The sequence below is a fragment of the Armigeres subalbatus genome, chromosome 1 (assembly GCF_024139115.2).
Source record: "Armigeres subalbatus isolate Guangzhou_Male chromosome 1, GZ_Asu_2, whole genome shotgun sequence".
NCBI lineage: Eukaryota > Metazoa > Arthropoda > Insecta > Diptera > Culicidae > Armigeres > Armigeres subalbatus.
The window spans coordinates 136,767,593-136,787,767 of NC_085139.1; the positions used below are offsets into that span (position 1 = coordinate 136,767,593).

The window sequence follows — 20,175 nt, forward strand, 5'->3', positions numbered from 1 at the left end:
GTTTAACAGGGCCCACTGTCAAACCCCACCACATCCTAGGCAAGCCCCACAACTCGCAGATGGGGAGGGATCGTCAAGCCCTTGGACATAGTCCCTGCTGCCCGCATTTTCACAAATCACACGGAGTTTACTTAATTTTCGCTTTATTCTGTTGAAAATTGAAGGATATTAAAGTGATTGCGATTTCCTCCGGAGCCGGATCGTCCCATTCAACAGCGGTAAGCCAAAGATGCTGCATTCGGATTTTTGCCCATGCGATGACTGGCGAAACCAGTCCAAGCGGGTCGTACAGCTTGGCAATCGCAGAAAATATCTTGCGTTTTGTCTAAATACATTCTTCTGACGATGGTTGAACCTCGTTGCACAGGTAGTCTGGTTTTGTTTCGCATCCAATACCAAGCATTTTTATTCTCTGATCTTCTCCAAACTGTAGAGTTGTTTCGCCAACAAGAGCCTCGGTAGGAATGTTTTTCAAGACATCCAGATTATTCGAAGACCATTTCAGAAGCTCTAGACCTCCTTCTTTCAACAACGCTTGCACTTCTTTTTGCAGTAGAATTGCCTTTTCCACCGTGGGTGCACCCGACAGGAAGTCATGCATATAAAAATCTTCTTCCACGGAGCTGGCTGCATGCTCGTATTTTTCTCCCAAATCCAACGACAATTGTTTCAGCACCCGAGGAGCGAGAAACGACAACGGGGACAAACCGTAAGTGACAGTTTGCATCTCGTAAACCGCTATTGGTTGCAAAGGATCGAATCGCCAAAGAATTCGTTGGAGCTCGTCATCATGGATCCGAATTTGATGGTACATTTTTGCAACGTCCGCCACCAGGGCAATGGCATGTTTCCGGAACCGAATCATTAGTTCAAGTAGTTCATCTTGAATAGTTGGCCCTGTAAGTAGAGCTTCGTTAAGCGAATAGTGTGTGTGAAGTTTTCGCTGATCCATCGAAGACCACACGTACCCTCGGCGTAGAGCTTGTTTCCTTGATTACAGGATGGTGTGGAAGATAGCACACAGTTTTGCCTTCGTCCAATATTGAGTCATCCGCCAATCCAATGTACTTCATATGACCCAGCTCAATGTACTCCATCATAAAATCACTGTACTGCGATCGCAGATCACAGTCCAGTTTCAATGTCTTTCAGTGTGATGAAATCTTCGGAGAGCCATCTGTTTCAATTCTCCGTTCATACTGTTGAAATTCATGTGCTTAGGGTACCGCACAATATACCTGCCAGTGTGATCACGAGAGACTGTGTTAACGAAATGTGTCCCACAGTCTTCCTCTTCCTGTGAGCGTGGTGTTTTAACCGTGAATTCTTCCACTGCCCCAAACCGTTCGATTGCCTTGTCCAAAGATTCCACCTCCGCAATATGACAACTAACTCACGACTGCCCTTCCATGCATGTAACCTCGCCAGCTGCTACCCATCCGAATACCGTAATGACAAATACTGGGAGCGTATTGTCGAATTTACGAGCTTACAACCGGCCACCATCGCTTATGTGGAACTCGTAAAAGTATTGGGTAACTAAGACCAAATCGATCGGACCAGAAAAGTTGAAACTAGGTTCAGCGATTGCCATTCTCGCATAGGAATCGAGTATGATGGCTGATTGTCAGTGAGCTGCTTCAACACCAGAAATTCCATTGAAGTTGAGAAAATCTCCGTCCGAGAAAAAATTGTAGTGGAGACTTCATAAGCCGTGCGATTTCGTGATCGACCAATACCAGTTATTTCCACCTTTTTGTCCCGTCGTGAAAGTAGCTTGCAGAGATTTGCCGACATCAAGTTGGCCTGTGATCCGAAGTCTAAAGCGTCCTTGCCTGATGTCTCCTTCCCCAAACGTCCTTTACATTTAGCAACACCGTGAGCAAAAATATATGTGATCTTGACTGCCCTATCGCCAAATTGGATGAAATTAGTGCCATCGAACTAGAAACAGATTCACCAGAGTTCGAAGTACCGCCATTTCATGATGACGTTGAAGGGTTTCGGTTTTCATTCGTTGCCAGAACCATGGAACCAGAACCAGGAAATCCAGGATGCAACAACGTATGGTGCTTCTTCGAGCACGTTCTGCAACGATATTTTGACGGACAGTCCAATCCCGGATAAAAAATATCATTAAAATATCATAAATTTTATTGTTACAACACCATTTAAAACATAATTTTTACCATTGAATATAATGGAAGTTTGACAATAAAATCACATGAGAAATAATGGTTTTCCACGATAAAATGAATGGTAAATGGGACTTTTACAATTAAAAAGGGGGGTTGTTATGTATCTTTACAATAAAAAAATCGAAAATTTTCCATACAAAATTCGGAGCAAAACAATTGATTTTACGGTTCTTCAATGGGATGATTTCGAGCGACAAAACAATAGAAAACATTGTGTTTTAAATGTTTTCAATTACTGTTTCTATTGTTTTACAATAGAATTACAACAGGATTTAGAATACATTATACTCCAATATTACAATAAAAATACAATAGAATCAATTGTTTTACAAATTATTTTATTTTTCTTCGGTTGTTTAGCATATCTTTAGATGAATCCAGCGCACTACTTCCAAAGTTAAGTGGGTTGCCTGTATCTGGAGAAAAATCCAACATCGGTTTAAAAAGCGTTCTAACTTTGTTCCGAATAGACAATACATATAGATATAAACCTGTGAAAAATGTAAATTATAAAAGAATGTCAGTTTTATTAGAAAAAATACATCGAGAAGAAAAGAAAAAATTACCTGCATCAGTTCTTATTATATCCCGTTGGTGAGATTGGCCAATGGTAGCCACTGAACGATCTTCAATCAGTGACCAGCAAGCAGCAGTATTTTATTTATCATAAGCTTCATTTCTGTAAAGGAACAAGGATACATGTTAAGGCTGCCTTACACCTCGGGAAAATTTTTCGCCGGATTTTTGCCCCCGTGTATTTTAAAGGGGGCCGGGATTTTGATTTTCCGTGCCCAAATTCCGAAAACATCGCATATGTAAAAATACATGGGGAAAAAATCAGCGGACCAAATTCCCGAGGTGTAAGGTCGCCTTTACCAGGCATGTCATCAGGTATTATGATGATAAAATTTTCATTTATTTTTTGTTCGGGATGAACCACTGCGTTCATTATGTACATTGAACTTTTGTAGTATAAGAGCAAGATTACCGGTGGTGAGTTTAAGCCGTTTGGCAGCGCAGTATCATTACTTGACACTTTATCGGTCGCTACTAAACGCGCTGCTATAACAGTAGCGCGACTGACAGGTGACCAAATTTGGTAGCGCGATAAGAGCGCTGCTATTTGATGAACTGTCAACTGTCAAACGTCACCGGTACGGAATACAGCAACCAAATTGAGAGCCGAAAATAGTGACCGATACGGAAACGAGTGACGAAACTAAAATGAAAGCGCTGCGCGGGTGATTAAAATGCTCGCGACCGATAATGATGCTCTAACGCGCTTCAACACTTTAGATACTCACCACGGTACAGAAGCCATAGTGATCTACCGCTTTCCCAGCAGCAGAAACTGCAATGAAAAAAACACTTTCTGCACCATACAGTTTCATTATTTTCATCTCTTCACTAATTATAAACAAAACTGTACACGCTCAAATGAATCCAGCCATTCTCCGAGTAAAATTATAAGCAAAAGTTTTTGTTCCCTTTCATTTTTTTGAAATCAAATTTTTATTGCAAAACACTCGGCAAAACATTTCTAGACCTGCAATATGAAAATATATACTTGAGAACCGGTATAACATTTTTATTTATTTAACAAACAAAGCTATTGTAATTTTATTGTTTTCAACTGTTATTTCATCAATATAATAAATCCATGAAATATTCCAAAATTATATTAATTCAATAACATTAGATGGATTTTCAGATCATCCAACCCAATACTTTTTAAAATTGTTTAGTTTTTGGATGAGCAATACTAAACATAAGCGAACAATAAAAATGTAATAGAATATATCGGAAACATTTAAATATATTGTTATTTTAATGTACGTACAATAAAGATCTTTTACAACCGTGAACATTTTACAATAAGCATACAATAGTTTGTATTGTTTGCCACACAATCTATTGTATTTCAATGGGTTATGTCATACAAGTTACTGTAAATTTTTATCCGGGATGCCAAGTGATTCCTACCAATACAATTACTGCAGAGCCGCTTGGAGTTGGTGAGCTGCAGCCGTTTGTCCACTCCTAAATTAGCGAAGGTTGGGCACTGAGTAATCCAATGATTTTACTTACAGGCGAGGCAGTTCGGTGACTTCGTTTCATTCGCCGAGTTGACCGAAACTTTCGTGGGACGGAATTTGCTAACGTTGGACGTTGCCGTTGAAAACATACGCTGATCGACCGAGACCGCATCTAATACCCGAGTTTGCCTCTTGAGAAAATCGACTAACAACCTAAAACACGGTTCCTTTTCTGGCGTCACATTTTCTTCCCACCGTTTCCGAATAATTTCGTCCAGTTTTGAAACCAATAAATGGTCTAATATAGCCCCCCAACCACTCGTTCTTTCACCTAACTGGTTCAGGATTTTAGTGTTGCACTCGATATAATCAATTAGATCGTGCAGACCAGCAGCTGATTCCTTCTTCATCCTAAGGTACTCGAACAACGCGTTGAGATGTCGTTTTTTGAGGAGATAACTGTTGGAAAACCGATCGACCAAAACCTCCCACGCAACCCTATAATTAGCCTCACTCATCGCATATGAATCAATCACTTTCAAAGCGTCACCTTTCAACGAGGCACGCAGATAATGGAACTTCTGTATGTCCGTGAGCTCTGTCAAAGAGTCAATCAAAGCTACATAAATATCGTGAAACGGAAGCCAATTTTGAAAGTTGCCATCGAACTCCGGCAAATTGATTTGTGGAAGTCGTACGGAGGCTTGGACGTTTGGGACTTGGTTTGTGTGCGCATTCGATGTGTTTAGTGTCGCTTGACCTTGCTGTACCTTTCTTGCCAACTTTCACTTTCGTGCTCTTACCTTTCAGTACTTCCCTTCGAATTCTGCCCTGAGTTGAGTGTGCTCTGGCATGTTCTCCTCATTGTCCTCCATGTTCTCGATTCTGTAGATCGTCGTTCTGTAGATCCTCGAACTCATTCCACTTTTGCTCGAGTTTCTCTAACCGAATGTTGACCGACTGCTCATCGAACTCCTTGGTGTTTTTCAGGCACTGTTCAATCCGGTCCATGAACTCGAGAACGTTGTCTCTGTTGCGTATCAAGCTCTTGAGTTTCTTCGACGTTGAAGAATCCGGGTACCGAAAACTCCTTCGAAGTAGTTTAAAGGAAGTAGAACCAGGTAGAGATGAATAGAGAAATGTAATTCTTTTGCAGGTCCTCGCCCTGTAGGCCTGTCAAACAAGCCTTGAATAATTATTCAATCTCTCCTCGAAACCAACTTCAAAAACAACTATGGCTGCGCCCAATAGTTCCAGATGTGCGATATTCGTGATGGCAGCCCATGGTCCAACATGGGTTGGACATGGTCCCGAAGATGGGTGACATCGCACCCGAAACCGGTCGACAAAAAAGGTATTTTTTTAAATTGTTGACGATTGTAAGAACTATAAGTGTTATGTCTTGTCTCGCGTCACGTTTCTTATGAGTGTCGTGTCGTTCTTACTGTAGATTTCTAAATTGTATGATCTGACATCAAACTGTGTACTTATTTTGTTATCGATACTAATATCAAAAATAGTTTTCGAATTGCTCTCATCGACAGCAAGAATAGTTTTCGATTTGATGTCACAGTTAGATTTTCCTGCTATGATTGTACGACAATTCCCCGAAAACCAATTCCCCGAATGCAATTTCCCCGAATGCAATTTCCCCGAATAACAATTCCCCGAATGTAACATTCCCCCGAATGTAACAATTCCCCGAATGAAACAATTCCCTGAATGTAACATTTCCCCGAATGCTTCTCTTCTTTTAGAGTGCGGCACAAAGCGATTGGAGGATTTCTGATCCGGAGGTTGCGAGTTCGATTCTCGGTTCGGCTTAGGATGCTTCCGGGTGAGAAGCATTTGCGGCTCTTTGAGCACAGTGTGTCTATTGCACTTGCCACACAAGACATTCATGCAACTGGCAGGCACGGGAAAGCTTTCAATAACTGTGGAAATGCTAGTAGAACACTAAATTGAAAAACAGCCCAAGGCGAAGTGAAGAGATATTGCTTTCTTTAAATGTATTAGTATCCTTGGTATGATGAATTCATCTGCCCGGTTTAAAGCAAAAGGAAGTGACAATGTCTTCCTCAAATTAACACATTTGCCCGGTATAAGGCAAAGAGGATAGATAGTCCCTTCTTTAAATGAACTCGTTTGTCTGAAATAAAGTGAATCAATGAGACAGTGCCTTCTTTAAATGATCCCGTCTACCCGATGTAATGCTAATGGAGGAGATAATGCCTTCTTTATATAGACTCGAGAGAGAACATCTGTCCATAATAAGGCAAGAAGAGGAGATAATTCGTTAACTATAGGAGTGCGCTTGCCAGATATAATAAAGGATTGATATGGAGCAATTATATGTTTCAAAACTGCTGCTATGGTACACTTATCCAAGAAAAAGCCAATTTTTAGAATCTGAAAAAAAAAAAAGCCTAATGCTATTCTAAGAAAATGAATTCGGCAAAATGTTTCTCGATAAAATATTATACATTCAGTACATATTGCTTATATATTTTATTCTTATTCTGGCATCAAAATAAGAGAGCACATTAATCCTTATTATCATTCTCAATTCATTCATATTTGCATTATTTCGAGCTAACGCCTATTTCTGAAGAAGGGACCACATCTACTATTGCCTTATTTCGTGGAAATGATTTCTTTTAAAGAATGGATTACATCCATTACATTTCGGGCAGATACGTGTTATCTATATATATATATATATATATTAGACCTCTTCATGTTTTCAAAAAGTATCTAAAATTCAATCGGTCAGCCCAGAATCACAATTCTTACGCTAAAATAAGCCTCCTGTCAAATTTTCAGCTAATTCGGATAAAATTTCAAGGTGGCTCAAGCCGATTTAGTGTTTTTGGGCTATTTCCAATTTTGAAAAAAATTCAACAAGAGATATAAACGCCAAAAACCATCGCAACAACCTCTAAATGGAAGCTTTTGGTGCGCTCTACAAGTGTTGTGAACATTGCGATTTGTTCCGTTCACGTTTTGACCATGTTAAAGTGATTTTCAAGCTTATAAGTGCATAAACACACTGTTTTCACTAAAAGTCGTTGTTCTACAAAATTCCTGAATTTATGACAAATCATTGCTATTTTAAAATATTTATTTTCCTCTTTTTTCCCTGGACATTTGAGTATTATAATTCGATTCGATTTATCGTTAAATTCTTAAAAACCAGAAGCTGAACATTTGTCATAAATTTGCACGCTAGGATTTCCTTAAACAAGTTATTCGAACAAAACATAAATCAAATTATATGATATTTGATGCTAACAACAAACGACTTCCAAATTTGGCTTATTTCATCATATGTCTGTATGCTTTTACCATTTAGTGCCTCGTAATAACAAGTGAAATGAAAGCTTTTTTGTTCGAACAACTTGTTTGATGAAATCCCAACGTGGAAATTTATGACAAATGTTCAGCTTCTGATTTTTAAGAATTTAACGGTAAATCGAACATAAGCTGTTATAATACTCAAATGTCCAGGGAAAAAAGATGAAAATAAATATAAAAAATTAACAATGATTTGTCATAAATTCAAGAATTTTGTAGAACAGCGACTTTAAGGGGGAAGATTGTTTGTATGCACTTAAAGCTTGAAAATCACTTTTACATGGCAAAAACGTGAACGGAACGAATCGCAATATTCACAAGACTTGTAGAGCACACCAAAAACTTCCATATAGAGGTTGTTGCGATGGTTTTCGGCGTTTATATCTCTCGTCAGATTTTTTTTCGAAATTGAAAATAGCTTAAAAACACTAAGTCGACTTGAGCCACCTAGACATTTTATCCGAATTAGCTGAAAATTTGACAGGAGGCTTATTTTAGCATAAGAATTGTGATTCTGGGCTGACCGGTTGAATTTTTGATACTTTTTGAAAACATGAAGAGGTCTAATATATATATATATAAATGAAATGGTCTGTGTTCGTATCCGCATAACTCGAAAACGGCTGGATGGATTTTCTTCATTCCTTCAGCAGATATGTTCGTTATAGTTTCCGACGGGTTTATATGATATTTCCTCATGCGAGAATTACGAGTAAAGTTCAGTAAATAGTGAAAACTGAAATGAAGATTCGTATGGAAATTTGGCATGGGAATATTCGCCTACTATGCAGGACAACGTCTGCCGGGTCGACTAGTTAAAGATAGAATAATAACAATAAAAATCTGGGGAAACACTCCCTAAAGAAGCGACGCATTTACCATTGCATTAGACCGAGCAAATGCATTATTTTTAAAGAAGGAATCACATTCACCATTGCCTTAGTCCGGGCAAACGCATTATTTTTGTTTAAAAGGATTCACATCAACCATTGCCTCAAACTTCTTAAGAAGGTATTTACAGGACAGGAGTTTAATTTCGAAGATAAAAAAATATTTACCAAAAACGCTTTCGATCGGAATTGCCGTTTGCGATTCTGCTTTATAAAAAAACAGCCGTTGTTCGACTATTATAGATCAAAAAGCACATTGGAAATCATTCTACCCTGATATTTTTATAATTTAAAAACACATCTTGGGGGATCAAGAACATACTACGAAAGGATATTGATAAGCGTAGCATAGTAACGGTGTGTAACAGTACCATGAATAATGTTTTGAATTTCAAATAGAATTGTACAAAGTGAGCTTTTGAATTCAAGGGGTAGTTCAACTGGGAAATTCCATCATTGCTGTGCTACTTTGTACAATTCTATATGAAATTCAAACATTATTCATGGTACTGTTACACGCCATTTTTTGTAAATAGTTTTCCATTGTAAATATTATTTTTTGGGTTAGATTAACTTGTATTGTTAAATGCTGATTAAATTCTGCTGGAGACCAGAGTTGCAAAACGATGATGGTCAGTAGCAGCCGTGATCAGATAATTTCGGTCTGGAAATAGAGGAAGAGTCTTTTATGACGATGAAACCATATGACCCCAGAATCTAGAGGCGTTTAACAAAACCAGTTAATAACCTTCGAAAATTTGATTGATTTCCAGAAAATTTATTTTCCGCCAATCAATCAAATTTTCGAAAATCTAGCAAGGAATGATGTAACAGTACCATGAATAATGTTTGAATTTCAAATAGAATTGTACAAAGTAGCACAGCAATGATAGAATTTCCCAGTTGAACTACCCCTTGAATTCAAAAGCTCACTTTGTACAATTCTATTTGAAATTCAAAACATTATTCATGGTACTGTTACAGGTGTACTTTGTAGATTGGACACTAGTGTCATGTTTTTCTTTTGAAATCCTTATTCAAATTTCTATCAGTGATCGAGGAAGGTGTGATCCTTGATTTCAGTCTAGGATAAAAATCACGAAAGCGAGGATTACTACTCCTGGCCACGCCCATCTTCACCAAAGGATATTGCGCTGGTAATCTACAATAAGACACACTTTAACGTATCTTTAAATGCTGCTTTTTTTCGGACGCATACAGTCGATTGCGAAGATGGGTTTGTAAGAGGTACTATGTTTTCGGGGAATTGTTCCATTCGGGGAAATGTTACATTCGGGGAATTGTTACATTCGGGGAAATTGCATTCGGGGAATTGTTACATTCGGGGAAATTACATTCGGGGAATTGGTTTTCGGGGAATTGTCGTACAATCTCCTGCTATGCGTTTTGTTATTTTAACCGTTAACATGACCAAAAAGATATCAAATTAAGTAATCATAATCAGCGATTTCACAACATCAAAACAAGTAATCGATTTGCTCGGGAAGCGCAAGGTACTTTCACTTTCGTTGGTCGGGAAAGATGCTTGTTTCGTGGTCGTGGAGCGATCTTCTTCGCTAGTGCGATGGAGACGCACGGTACCCAAGTTTCATAGACTTGTGAAGGTAGTAGGGGAATGGCTTAAGTAGGGGAGAACGGTCCAAAATGCACCCCTGGGGCAAAATGGCCTCCCTCATAAAATCACTCATACAATCTGTTGTAGTACATTTATGAACGAATACAGGCATACCTCGATAGTACGTACCCTCGATAGTGCGTACCCTCGATAGTACGTACCCTCGATTGTACGTACATTTTACCTCGAAAATTTTTTTTTTCGTTCAATTTTCTGTACGACTTTAGTAAAAATTTGAATATGCTTTGATCATGGCACATGCGGGGTCCTTCATATGTTACGTAATAATTTCACAACTGATTTAAACACCATCGTGAGGTTATAACGAATTTAGTAGCAAAACTTTGAAAAAAGCAGCGTGTCATAAATGTTTGCCAGTATCACGTAACACATATTATACTATCATTTTGAAGAATTGAAGGAACATCTGAAACAGCTGAGTGATGCGGAGCGCATCCAAGCCCTCATAAAGCAGAATATCAGCCAGAGGTATTCTTTTGTCTTGGACTCGTTCGCACACGCACTCGCGTGAGTATGTCATCGGCATAAGAGTGTTATCAGCACTAATTGAAATTTTATGGGTATGATTTTCTTCGAAAGCAGATTAGCTATCCACTTAATTGAACAATTATGTTTATGAATTATTTTATCTATCAAGGAAATTAGTTCCAGTTCTAGAACCCTTCCCAAGCATTAGTTCATCTGATAGACCAGAAAATTCCATACATGATTTAACTCATCGAGAATTCCATACATGATTTAACTCAATATTCCATCTAGACCTGCGTGCCGATTGAAATTTTATCAACGGTAGGGCGTGATAGATCATCCAGTGGCAGTGGCGTGGTGGTGATTTGCGGTGGTCAGCATTAATCAATTTCGTGTATTACAAGTTTTCCAGAATTTATCTGGACGTTCCTCTAGGAATTCCTCCGAAAGTTTCTCCGGGAGTTCCTACGGAAGTTTTCCAGATATATCTCTGAAAGTTCCTCCAGGAATTCCTCTGGATGTTCCTTCAGAAATTCCTCCGGAAGTTCCCCTAAGAATTTCTCCACGAATTTTTACGAAATTTCCCCGAACATCCATCTTAAATTATAGCCAAATACTTCTCCGTTAATCCTTCCAAATATACCCTTCAAATTCCATTATTTTCTCGGTAATTTCTTCAGAAATTCACTTAGGAATTCTCTTAGAAATTTCCACATCCCTTTTCTCAGAACTTCCACCGGAAAATCATTCAGAAATTCCCATGTAAACTCCTCCGCGCATTCTCTCAGGAGTTACTCCAGAAATTCCATCAAGATCTCTCCGTTAATTACTTCGAGGTCTTTCCGGAAATTCTCATTGAATTTATTCAGCAACTCACGTGGAAGCCCTTGATACTCACGCCCCGGGAATTCTTCCGGAAATTCCTGCAAGAACTCTAACCCTAAAGAACCCTAAATTTGTAACCGTTTTTTTTCTTCGGGAATTCTCTTGGAAATTCCATGCGAAATTCGTCTGCAAATTCATCTGGCTACAAAAATTAAATTTCGTCAAAACCAGTGCTGGAAATACTCGCTTCACGAGTAAGAAAAGAGTGTAATTTACCAGAAATGCCATAATCGCGCGAACCTACTGCCTGCATTTTTTCTAGCGCTTGATTTTTTCGCGTGTACGGGCAGAGCAAATACAAAAAGCAGGACAGTATTTATTTCACGAGTAATTTATTCATTGCTCGGTATTTATTCATTCTTTTGCCGAGATCCGCACAGCCGAGTGCTCGGTTCCTGACTTCCTGCTGATATCTCAGCGGAAAAAGTAATTTGTTTACTGCGGCACTCGAAGAAGCCGCCGTAACCATACGTCCATTCAGCTGATATTTCAGCAAACGAACTTAAACCGAGAATTGCACAGCCGAGATCGGTGAAAAAATTTAAGTGTGTATGACATTTTGCAAATTAACCCGAATGACTCGCGAAGCTCCACGAACATTTTTCGGGGTTCGCTTTGCTGTTTTCTCTGCTAGTACCTAGTAGGTAGGCAAGAAAAGGCAAAACAAGTGTTCGCGAGTTTGTTGCATGGCCTACTTCTTGTTTTATGAACAAGGTTCACAGAATTCCAACTGGTCTGAACTCTTTCGGAATTACCCACAAAAAATTCCCAACGAAATTACTCTGGAAAATATTTAAGGGATTCTCCCGGAAGATCCTGCAGCCATTCTCAAAATTTCTACGGTACTTTGCTTAAAATTTCTATAAAAAAATCATCCAAAATGCCCTTCAGTATTTTCGAGATTTTTTCCCAGGAATTCGCAGCAATATCTGAAAACAATAACCCCGAAAATTCTTCGAGAAACTCTCTCACTTTTGATTCCAGAAATTCTTCCATGTATTCCCCAAAAAATCCGCCAATGATTTCCCCGGAAATTATTTGAAGAACTTCTTCAGAAATCTCTAAAAGTTCCCCCGAAAAGTTCTTCAAGAATTATCCGAGAATTAGTTTCGGAATTCCACAAAATTTTGTCAAATTATTGAACTGCTCCGGGAAGCTCTTTTTTCAGGAAGAATAGCAGTATCCGAAAGGATTTCCTGAAGAATTTCCTAAAGTAATTTTTGGTTTGAGTTTGAGTTTCGAAAAATCTTGATGGATTTACCTATGGATTTCCTGGAGATATTCTCGAAAAAAAATCCTAGAAGAATATCTGAAACAAATCTAGGAAAATTTTGAAAATAAGAAGTTTTTTGAATGAATTTCCTAAGGAATTTTCAGAGGAAAAATTTATGAATGTCAAAACAAATTTCAAATTAAGTTTTGAAAAAATTTCAAATTAAAATATAAAAAAAAATCTAGTAGAATTTCAGAGGGTGTTCTTGGAGTAATACCTTAGTTTCCTGAAGAACAAACCCACATTTTCAGAAAAAAAAAAGTATCTTTATGTTTGGCCGAGAATGTGTTGAACAGTGGCCATGTTCCCAAAAATTATCCTACGATCCCAGAGATCCACGCCAGTTGCAGTTTGTGAGTAGATCAACATCCAATGATTTAAATTTAAATACTTTATCGACAGACACCAGTGGTACCTCAATTCATCACGCTGATACCGATCAAGTATATAAAAGTCGGCCCTCCAGGCCTCCTATCAAAAAATCTTTTTTGCAGCTTATATCCCTTTCGTTACATATTGTTGTACGAGAAAGGCATAAACAATTCTACATACGATAAAATTAAAATCGCTTTGGTAAGGAAGCGTCAATGGAGCCAATAAAATCACAGCGACAGTGACAGTTCAGGACAACCTTAAAGCTTTTCATTTACATAAAATGTATAGGTGGAATCCATCACTTAAAAATGTTGTGATCCACCCCCAATCGTCTCTTTTTGTAGTAACATGCATAATTATGCATGATGTGTAACATATATTTGGAACGTCACGAACGTCACGTTATTTATGGATGTTCCGAAGCATTAACATACAATATTTCATAAAAACAATAGCCTCACTTTTACAAGGACGATCATTTTGCACAATGCTACATGTACGCACCATTCAAGAAAAATCTCACGGACCAGAGCGTTGTGTACTATATCAAATATAAATTTGCTTAGAATACAGAGCCTCCTATCGAAATTTTGGATTCCGAGCGGTTTTATAAACATTACACAACTCCCAAATAAACAGAAAGGCAAAACAAATTTTTTTGTTGGGTATTTTTTTTTGCTTCGATAGTACGTACGATTCGATAGTACGTACACTAAAATAACGGAGGTGTACGTACTATCGAGGTATGCCTGTATTACCATTACAATTCATAATTAGTTATCCATCATTGAGCTCCATTGGAAAAATCTAGCAAAATCCCTTCATATTCACTCAAATTTACCGATTTGCTATTCTTCAACCACATCCGTAAGATTGTAGTTCAATCCAATAAGAAAAAACAAACAACCATGCGTTCACCATCATTTTACATGCAATTGAGTCATTTTATACCACCATTTGGGCGTTTTGCCCCAGGCCTATTTTTAAAACATTTTTTAAATGCGTTAGAAAGTCATGAAAACTTTATTGTTTTGAATAGGAGATCATTTTGAAATGTAGCTGGGTTTGTATATTTTTCACCTATACGTTGAAATGGTTGGGTATTTTTGTTTATAAGGGCGAAAACATCGAAAAAGCTAAAGGGGTGCATTTTGGACCGTTCTCCCCTACAAACCTTCCGGAATTCAAAACTAAATTCACTCGTGTTTTCAAGGGCACACTATTAAAAATGGAAGCAAAGCACAATTGTCGTGTTTATTAAGGGTATGCGATAACATACTTTTTCCTAACGAAACGAAACGAAACGAAATTTAAAATGTCTATGTTGATTCGGAACGAAACGAAACGAAATAAAGATTTCTTTCGAGGCTTCGAAACGATACGAAATCAAGGTTCATTTAATTCGAAATTTTTCGAAACGAAACGAAATTTAATTTTTTTTCCGCGGAATTTTTATTTAATTGGTTTTACATTACGTACGCAATTCTTATTTTACTTTTTCGAAGTCGAATAACTGTTTTGCGACCAAAAGAGTTACATAACAGAAAGGCAATCTGTGATAAATCGCCACATTCTAGCCGCATATACCATTGGCTATAAGACAATACCCCAGCATTTGTGCCGCTTTCAAAGGAATTCATCGTGGAACGTGTGCTCCCGGATCTGATCAATTTTATATCAGTAAGAAATTGTGGGATTTTTCATATACGATTTCAAATTTCGTTTAAAACCTTAGTTCACTTTAGAATTATGTAATTATGCTGAAGCATACTTCATATTGTCTTGTGAGCGTGGACTAAGTACTGCCTTAGACAAAACTAGAAAATGAATGCTTAGATTTATTTTTGTATCTAGTGGGATACTCAATTATGTATCGACATCTGCCAGGCGTATAATTGATATTACTAGACCAACATTTGAAAAGAGCGTATCAGCCAAAATGTATTCCTTCTTATTCTTCGTCTACATATATAGCATACATTTGCTCACTAGAAGAATACTGTGCACCTTTCTAAAAAAACTCGAATTTTAATTTTTTTTTCCGAGGTGGGGACTCTTGGGAAAAATGTGAAAAAAATCAATATTTTTCTAATAACTCCGGAACGCAATGGCCGATTGGGCCAATTTTCAAATAAGGAAGGATTCCGCGTTGAATGCAACTTGTTGCGAGTAAATCGGATTATGCGGAGTGCCAAAAAGTGTGTCTCACATTTTTTGTACACATACACACACACATACATACATACATACATACAGACATCACCTGAATTCTTCGAGCTGAGTCGGTTGGTATACAACACTATGGGTCTCCGAGCCTTCTATCGAATTCAATTGGCTTCCGAAATAAGGGATAAAAAGCTTTCGGTTTATTGATATAGTATCACAATGGCTTGGAAATTGAGAAATAGTTTCTTTTAAGTAAATTAAGGCTTCTACATGAATAGCGTAACTAAATTGGGGGTGTAACGGGGTGGGTAATTTGGTAACTGTCCGTACTACAAATAATGGGTTCCCGTACCAAAATGTTACGAAGTGGTGGGAAATTACAAATTTTTGGTGTTGCGTAGTACTTAATGGGGGTCATCCATTAATAAGTCACGTGAAACTTGAGTTATTTTTTTTTATTCGAATGGACTGTAAGGCTTTTTCAAACCTATTTCTAAGCGCTCAATATCACCATGCACTCATTTGAGTAAACGTAACGGATCGGATACGGTTTGTTTGTGGATGTTTGCATTATAATTATTTTTCAATCGTTCGTTTATTTGAAAGGCTCATTTGACGTGAAGCATTACGGAGCCGCAATCATGTTTTTCAATACAAGTTTTATGTTCATTCTCAAACATATTTTTAGCTTCGACAAGCCGAGAGACACGTGTTTTTATTCTGCATTTTATTTGATGATTTTCACTATTTTTTCCATATAAGTAGTGCGCTCAGTGCACGACGTATTCGCTCTGGTGATAAGCATTGGTTGAGACATGAGACGTAAATCAATCTCTTAAGGAATAAATAAAAAGTTGAAAACAGACCACATTCCAGTAGAAACGTGCAGTAAAAAACGACAGAAAGATTCCTCTTCAACAATGCTGAGCTTCTTGAGCCATTATCACCTACCAAAATGGTTAACACAGAAAAAAGGCAATATAGGACTTTTCAGTGTAAAAAACTCACTTCTAGGGGCATCGATCGTCTGACCACGTACTCAAAAACCGATCCGAATCATACTTGGGTGCGGCTAATATAAAAATAGGAAAACCCATTAGGGGAACTGTACCGGTTTTGGCCATGTTCCTAATATGGCCAATTTTTCGAATAACTCCGAAAATAAAGCAATTCGCGAGGGTTTTATTAGTTCCAACAAAATATATATCCCCCAGGGTTCAACGCTGCTTTCAACTGATCGATTATTTTGGAAAAATATGTATTTTCCAGGGTTGGCCAAATTAGGCACTAAGTTGGCTAAAACCGGTGCACTTCGTTTTAAAAACTAGATATGTGATATGAATGGAATTGAATATGAACTCCAGATCGTGACCACCAACTCGAACTACATTCAACGATAGATAATGTGACAATATCCTGTGTCGACTACAACATGTCGCATCGAAATTTGCTGAAATTAAGTATTCGATCAACGATAAACACGTTTGCGTAACGCGACACCATTTGCAGAACACTGTTTGTCGATCAGCGTAGCGCGGCGGTATTGATATCAATTCAGTAATTTTCCGTTTTTTCCAGCGATTTTAATTCACAGCCTTATTTTTGTAAATGTATTAGAATAAATTGAGACTCCAAACCGTATACCAGAGCTAAAAACGCACTTGCATTTCAAAATGCGAAAAAATGCAATTCAGCGATGGTGTCGCGTTACGATATGCAGCGCGTTATGTTTATCATATTCAAAGAAAAAAAAAATCTCAAAATGAATATTCTATCAGGAAGAAAATTTAGTGAAGATAATTTTACACCTGTTTATCATATGACCCCGAAACTAATTTTCGAATGCAGACCTAATTTCTCGCTGAAAGTCGGCTCCTCACGGTGTCGCGTTACGCTGGAATGTGTCATATACGAATTTGTCGATTCAGAATGGGGTTATGTAGTAAGCGTTCATAGGAATATTGTATAACCTAAAGTTTTGAAAACAACTTTATGATTTTGTTCAGTGGCGCAGCCAAAATTTTTGATAATATAAAGTATGGTTTAAGTTTAAATTTGTTTCGAAATTCCGCGAAATTCCGTTAAATTTCGTTAGAAGCTAGTTTTTTCTAGCGAAATTTTTGTAATTTTACGAAACGAAACGAAATCAAGAAATCAGATTTCGCCATGCTCAAATTCCGCGAAATTCCGCGGAATTTCGTTTCGAACCACCTGAAACGAAATTTTTCGAAATACCGCATATGCTTAGTGTTTATTATTTCTGGGTTGCTGCGTCGCAGCATGCGTGGAACAATAAAATGCAGGATTCTGGTTGGCTTGTGGCTAAGCAAGTGTCGTTTGGCGAAGGAGATAAACAATTGCTTTTTCTCAAGCCAATACACTTGATCAGTACAGTTGCTGATGAAGAATGTGTATAGCCGCCAGACATTCTAAATACTCACGCTCCTCTAATGCGGACGTGAACTATACCCATGTGGAAGTATTGGCTTGAGAAATGGATTGCGAGTGATTTGACTATGCGTCCAATTTGGGAATCTCGAGCTCGTTCAGTAGCGGCTAGGTTTCGAAGGCCGACGGAGGTCCTTCGTAGCTTAGTTGGTTAAACCACCAGTCTTGCGTACTGTAGGGTCATGGGTTCGAGTCCCATCGAAGGGAAAGTGGTTACCTCCAATACATTTTCCAAATCAATATCTTCCACATAACGTACATATTCACTAGACCTCTTCATGTTTTCAAAAAGTATCAAAAATTCAACCAGTCAGCCCAGAATCACAATTCACATGCTAAAATAAGTCTTCTGTCAAATTTTCAGCTAATTCGGATAAAATTTCGAGGTGGCTCAAGTCGATTTAGTGTTTTTGGGCTATTTTCAATTTTGAAAAAAATCTAACAAGAGATATAAACGTCGAAAACTATCGCAACAACGGAAGCTTTTGGTGTGCTCTACAAGTCTTGTGAACATTGCGATTCGTTCCGTTCACGTTTTGTCCATGTTAAAGTAATTTTCAAGCTTGTAAGTGCATAAAAAAACTGTTCCCCCCAAAAGTCGTTGTTCTACAAAATTCTTGAGTTTATGACAAATGATTGCTAATTTATTATATTATTATTCCTCTTTTTTCTCTGAAAATTTGCGTAATATAATTGTCACTGTGCGATTTATAGTTAAACTCTTAAAAATCAGAAGCTGAACATTTGTCACGTTAGGATTTCTTCAAACAAGTTGATCGAACAAAACATAAATCAAATCATATGATATTTGATGCTTACAACAAACAATTTCCAAATTTTGTTAATTTCACCATATGTCTGCATGCTTTTAACATTGAGTGCATCGTAGTAACAAGTAAAATCGAAGCTTCTTTGTTTGAACAACTTGTTTAAAGAAATCTCAGCGTGCAAATTTATTACAAATGTTCAGCTTCTGATTTTTAAGAATTTAACGATAAATCGCACATTGACAATTATATTACTCAAATTTCCAGGGAAAAAAGAGGAATAATAATAAAATAAATTGGAAATCATTTGTCATAAACTCAAGAATTTTGTAGAACAACGACTTTTGGGGGAAACAGTATTTTTATGCACTTAAAAGCTTGAAAATCACTTTAACATGGACAAAACGTGAACGGAACGAATCGCAATGTTTACATGACTTGTAGAGCACACCCAAATCTTCCGTATAGAGGTTGTTGTGATAGTTTTCGACGTTTGTATCTCTTGTAAGATTTTTTCCAAAATTCAAAATAGCCCAAAAACACTAAATTGATCTGAGCCACCTCGAAATTTTATCGGAATTAGCTGAAAATTTGACAGGAGACTTATTTTAGCATAAGAATTGTGATTCTGGGCTGACCGGTTGAATTTTTGATACTTTTTGAAAACATGAAGAGGTCTAATATTCACATATGAGTTTTCATAACATTGTAAAAAAACTTTGTGTTGTAGGTTGATGCTACATTTATTAAGTTGTGTCGTTGTCAGAATCTCTAATTTTTTTTCTTTCTCTTTCTCTTATAGGTAAGCACATTCGATATTTCGGGTTGAAGTCGATTGGAGTAAGTTTAATCAGGAAAGTTTCCTGAGGAAACAAAAACAATATTTTCAGATATCGTAAATTAAAACTGTCTCAGAATCAGAAGATTGTGTTCATACTTTCTTCCTCTTCTTCTTTTTATTGGTATTACATTCCCCACTAGGACATAGCCGCCTCGCAGTTTAGTGTTCATTCAACACTTCCATAGTTATTAACTTTGAGGTTTCTAAGTCAATTTACCATTTATGCATTCGTGTATCATAAGACTAGTATGATGATACTTTAATGCCCATAGAAATCGAGAAAATTTCCAACCCGAAAATGTCCTAGACCGGACCGGGAATCGAATCCAGCCATCTTTAGCATGGACTTGTTTTGTAGCCGCACATCTTACAACATTCCTAAGAAAGGGCCTTGTGTTCTTACGATTCATTAAGTTAATATGCCTTCAAATTGATAATTCTCTTCGTCGAAGTCAATATCATTATCTACTTAGAAATGAATTAACAACTTGATCATATTGTTTGTTCATATGAAGTATTGTAAGCTCGAGTTGGTTAAATAATAATGACAAAATTATTTTAACCGTCTAAGACGAATTAAGTACTCTCCATTTAATTCCACCAGTTAACTGGTGGAATTAAATGGAGAGTACTTAATTCGTCTTAGACGGTTGAATACATTCCACTAAAAGAGCTTTATATAATTTTTTCTGAAAATTATTTTGTTAATTGATAATCGATATAATTGAAAATGAACGATGCCAATGTCATCACTGTTTCTCGGTAGGAGCAAGCTTTAACATAAACACAACCCAGAACACAATTGATCCGTTTGATT

General features: G+C 37.4%; 1 protein-coding gene and 1 long non-coding RNA gene across 2 annotated transcripts in view; one reads left to right on the forward strand and one right to left on the reverse strand.

The window, feature by feature from the left end:
- LOC134206672 (hemicentin-2) overlaps window positions 1–20,175 on the forward strand; it is an 821,032-nt gene that overhangs the window by 206,865 nt on the left and 593,992 nt on the right. The window lies entirely within an intron of this gene.
- On the reverse strand, window positions 2,553–3,628 carry LOC134206661 (uncharacterized). The gene is made up of 3 exons (XR_009978302.1): window positions 3,503–3,628; window positions 2,765–2,877; window positions 2,553–2,689 (listed from the first exon to the last, which is right to left on the reverse strand). It is a non-coding gene; the product is annotated as an uncharacterized LOC134206661 (long non-coding RNA).